This window comes from Hyperolius riggenbachi, chromosome 10, assembly GCF_040937935.1.
Source record: "Hyperolius riggenbachi isolate aHypRig1 chromosome 10, aHypRig1.pri, whole genome shotgun sequence".
Taxonomy (NCBI): domain Eukaryota; kingdom Metazoa; phylum Chordata; class Amphibia; order Anura; family Hyperoliidae; genus Hyperolius; species Hyperolius riggenbachi.
The window spans coordinates 234,149,026-234,154,591 of NC_090655.1; positions in this window are offsets into that span (position 1 = coordinate 234,149,026).

Genomic DNA, 5,566 nt, shown 5'->3' on the forward strand with positions numbered 1-5,566 from the left:
TACAACTCTGCATAATATTTTGGCACTATATAAATACATAAATAAATATCACGAGTTTCTGACTGAAGTCTGACATGCTTTTTCAGGTGTGTTGTGTGATTCGGACATTACTGTAGCCAAAGAGATCAGCAGCAGCCAGGCAACTGGTATTGTTAAAAAGGAAATGAATATGACAGCCACCATGCCCCTCTCAGTTAAGGTGTACTTTAACCTCCTTGCCGGTCTAATTCCCCCGGCAAGGAGGCAGCGCAGCACTTTTTTTTTTTATTAATTTTTTTTTTAAATCATGTAGCGAGCCCAGGGCTCGCTACATGATAGCCGCTAAGCGGCGGCATCCCCCCACCCACTCTGATCGCCTTCGGCGATCAGAGTAAGCAGGGAATCCCGTTCAGAACGGGATTTCCTGCTGGGCTTCCCCGGTCGCCATGGCGACGGGGCGGGGACGTCATAGGGAATCCCGGGCTAGCCCTCAGCGCTGCCTGGCCCTGATTGGCCAGGCTGCGCAAGGGGTCTGGAGGGGCGGCGCGACGTTGCGGATAGCGGCGGATCGGCGGTGAGCGGCGGAGATCGGATCTTACAAGCAGCTAGCAAAGTGCTAGCTGCTTGTAACAAAAAAAAAATTATGCAAATCGGCCCAGCGGGGCCTGATAAATCCTCCTGCGCAGGTTACCCCGAACTGAGTTCGGGATAACCGGCAAGGAGGTTAAAGTGAACCAGAAGTGAAAATAAGCGTATGAGATCATTAATTGTGTCTAGTACAGATAGTAAATACAACATTAGTAATATAGAAAAGAGTCTCCTACTTTTGTATTTTCAGTTTTGTATAGTTTTATTTTTAAGATTGCATCAGACTGTCACAGCTACTTATTAGAATCTACACTCTACCTTTTAAGATGAAAAAGGAACATAAATAATGGCCTTTAAACATCCCTGCGGTATTGTCTTCTCCATGGCAGATATCAGGCTTTCAGCTTCTATTTACTTTTCAGGAAACTGGACTGAATTCAACAAGCCACTCGGCAAGCTTTTTTACATAGATACCATAAGTTTGTTTTTGTACTGGAAAACAGAAAGGGAATTCCGATAATTTATTAGTAGGGCCAGTACTGTATGTGTATCTCATCATGTCATGTTACTTCACATACATTTTAGGCTTACTATGTGTCCATCAAGAGACAGAAAATGAGAGGCAAACATAAAAGCCTGATAGATGCTACCGCCCCCCTCTACACATAAAAGCATTTTTAGTATCAATCTTTGTCCTTGTCGGAGAGGTAAACCCTCTTCCTCAGAGCTGGAAGTTAGAGAAGTTTCACCAGAAGGGACACTGACAGCAATATTAACTTAATACTTTTTGCACCATTTTTATTCAATTAAGTTGGGAAGTTTGGATTTAGCTGTACCAGAGGTGTGTGGGAGGGGTGCGTAGTACTAGAAAGGGGTGTGTCTGAGACCTGACTTGAGAAACAACTTTGTAATACACAGCAGTCTCCTGCCAATGTCTCAGTTCTAGCACATAACTCAGCTTTACACACCTGCAGCCATCCAGGGGGACGAGCATATTTAGACAGCATAATACCACACCCTTGCTCTCCCTTTACATAATTTCCATTATTTGGGTTGAATTAGTTTGCCATGATTTATACTAATTTTAACTTAAAAGGCCTCCAGTATGCAGATGGTTCATTAAGTTTGTTTCTTGTTCCATCTTAGGTGTTAGACAGGGAAGGGTATCTGCTGACTGACTGCTCACAAATTAATATCATTTTTTTTTACTGTTATTTTACTATGTCATTAAGCTCTTTAGGTTTATTATTACATTTCCTGTTATTCAGGCAAGTAAAATACTGCATGTTGCAATATTTTTTATTTTTTTTTTAGTGAATGATCTGTGTGATAACTAATAAAGAGCTTTTCCTAAAATATGAATTTGTCTAGCCAAATCTTTCACATCAGGGACTAATAGGGATACGGTAAGAGAGATCTGGTCCTGCAGCCAAACACTCCGTTTCCACGGAAACGGGAAGTTTTGTTTGTGTGTGTGTGGTCCCACCTACGCAGTTTATACAAATTCTATTAATTGTGTTACCCTTGAGCCAGCCACACACAGCACAATCAACACTCCCCTTCTAATCTAAGCTCATTGGGACAGCTACCCAACCTAAAGTTTTTTCCACACCCAAATTGCTAAAGACCACCTCAGGTGGGAATCTACTGTGTTTACAGCGAGCATGATTTATTGGTGAGAGATCTTGTATGCCAGATCATCTTGTGCCGAGCGCAACCCAGAGCTATTGTTCTCTCCCTCACTCCACCCCTTCATCATATGCTACACTTTATTCCTCCACCCCCCCACTCCATAGTGACAGAAAGCATCGCTAGCCTGGAAGCTAGCAGCATGTCTGTACAGCTTCAACCACGAGTCTCTGACACCAGTAAGTGGAAGGAGAGATAGAGGTATTAGGTGTACGATTGCACACAGCATCAGGGAGAGTACAGGGAAGATCTGAGTCCAGTGGTGTCATTGGAGGGATTTGTGGGCGTGGATAACACTGGGTGACACCATTCCAGATTGCCAAGCATAGTAGCTCAAGAAAGCTTGTGGTGGTTTATATTTATGTATCATGTTACAGGCTTCAGTCCCTCTTCCCTCATCTGCCAAATCATGACTCCACATCTAGCTGAACTTGAAATGTGAGCTAGATGGGACGAGTGAAATTTCAGCCCGGGGAGGTACTTCAGGCCTGGGCCAAGCATGGGGTCCCCTTTGGGAAACACACAGAATTGGAAGGTACTACTTTACCCTGCTTTATACCCCACCGTAAAATTGTAACTCATTCTGAGTGCTAATCCTGCAGACTTTACAGCTGTGGCACTTATCAACTAATAGCTGGAAAGAAAATAAAGATTTAAAAAAAATCCCATACAGGGGAATTACAACATTTGCCTGGGCCCACAACAAACAAGATTATCCCAGGCCCTCCTGCAGATTGGACTCACTCCGGAATAGGCCAGAGACAACACCAGGACACCATTCCCCCCAATGCCCCCTCTCCATCAGTCAGCAGAGTATTTGTGCTGTGCTAAGTGCATATATTTTCCTGATCCTTCTGTGTTGTATGTCCTCTTCCTTCCAGCAGCCCCTCCCCCTGTGCTGCATACACGGCTCCCAATCATGTGACATCGGGAGCTGTGCAAACAGCACTCAGCAAGTGACTGCCAGTAGGAAGAGGAAATGTGCTGGAGTAGGATCAGGTAAATATAGTCAAATAGCACTTTGCTAATACTCTGCAAGGCTGGTGGGAAGAGGGGCGGGCACCAATAGCCCACGGGCCCCCCGCCATCACAGGGGTCACAAGGGCTACTGTTATGTTCCTTAACCAATAGCTTTATAACTCTGGTTAGGAAATAGTTTTACACTAGCAGATTACATTTCATTTTCAGAATTCTCTGTTGACCTGGATTCTCCTGATATTTAATCATCTTTAAAGTAACCCATAATCTGGACAGTGGCATGGCGGAGGGGGATCAAGGGTGAAATATTCTGCAAAAAAATCTGTATTTTATGTAGAGGATTTTTTTTCATGTGTAAATGCCAAAAATCATGTATAATTTCAGGCTACGTTCACAGTGGAACATTGCGTTGTAAAGCAACATTACAACACAATGCAACAAAAAAGTGGTAATGCAGATTAACACTGCATTACTGTTGCATACAGTAGGTACAGAAATGCATACAGTCAATGAAAACTATGCTTTTCTGTACCTGGTAATGTGTGCGTTTAAAGGTAACGCACTGCAGCAGTGCATTAACATAACACTACACCTTACATTAGCTTCTGTGATAAAACGTGCATGTTTTCACACACACAAGGGGCTTGATTCAGACTTAGGCCACATACACACATCAGACCATAGTCTTTTGAAAATGAAAGATCACAGACCAATCTTACCACCCTTCCTGTAGTATAAGAGCCATACTCTACACAGTCTTTTCTATGGAGCTGAACTCCCCATCAGAAAAAAATCTTTGCAAGATGCTGAACACACAGATCCTGTACAGACACAAAAGATCAGTATCTGCCAAAGATCTGTTCCTGCCAGAAATCCATTCCTGCAAATTGCAATGATAGTCTATGAGATCTGCAGATCATCATACACACATGATTTAACTGACATTCATCTGCAGATCCGCAGATCTGAAAATCCATCCTGGTGGATCTGATCTGCAGATGAATGTCAGTTAAATCATGTGTGTATGATGATCTGCAGATCTCATAGACTATCATTGCAATTTGCAGGAATGGATTTCTGGCAGGAACAGATCTTTGGCAGATACTGATCTTTTGTGTCTGTACAGGATCTGTGTGTTCAGCATCTTGCAAAGATTTTTTTCTGATGGGGAGTTCAGCTCCATAGAAAAGACTGTGTAGAGTATGGCTCTTATACTACAGGAAGGGTGGTAAGATTGGTCTGTGATCTTTCATTTTCAAAAGACTATGGTCTGATGTGTGTATGTGGCCTAAGACAAATAGCACGCCTTATCAAAGTTAACATTCCTTATCAGAGTAGCATAGTGAACGCTACAAACTTATGCCTGCTAATTGGCAGTGAAGATAGTCCGCACTTCCAGCTAATGATATCAATGGGATGTGCCTGGATCTGGAGTTGACAGCCAGCAATTCCAATATTATGTAAATAAAGATGAGTCCGGCACCATCCTCTTAATGCTCTTTTATCTTTATTGTCAGATCACCGACATCTCCAACAACGTTTCGGAGGGCAGACCTCCTTTGTCAAGTAACAGCCAGTATCTGATAAATAGTATCACAAACATTTCTTATATACCTCCTTGTTCAAAAACTGACCAATCAGTGCAATATGTCGCTCTGTGGCGACCAATCCCCTTACGTCCGCCTAGCGGACCTGATGGGGAACTTCTATTTTACATATTCGCTCTGTGCCTACCAATAGAGGAGCAGGGGGAGCGGCTATGACGCATAGAGCGAGGACGGACTCAATCTGCCGCCACGTGCAGGCGCCGACCAATGAGGGAACAGTCAAGAGTGACATCATGTCAGGCTCCGCCCGTCTAGCGAGCGGACCAGACAGGAGACTGATTCCCCAAGGACGGAACTCTCCGCCCTATGGTCGCGCCGCATCACAGTGTGGCAAGGCGGATGCGTCATCATCCGCCCGCCCACTGTAACTAAGCGACAGAGAGGACGCCTCCGCCCAGCGTCAATGCGCTCCTATGTAAACAATCCTAAAACACACAACATGATGACCATATCTGGGTGCCAAAGCATATATACATCAATCATACTCATCTACTCCTTTCTTAAATTCCTTTCTTAAAGGGCACCATACGCAGCAACAGGATACCTACAAAAACAAAAGCAAAAATATAAATATATAAATTTAGATAAACGGAAGCATGTCATAATCCCTATTCATACCTCTGGGTTCTAAAGTATCAAGTCTACGTATCCAAACTGCTTCTCTATATAGTAATTTTTTGATTCTATCTCCACCCCGTCTCAAAGGCTGGACCTGTTCTAGTATT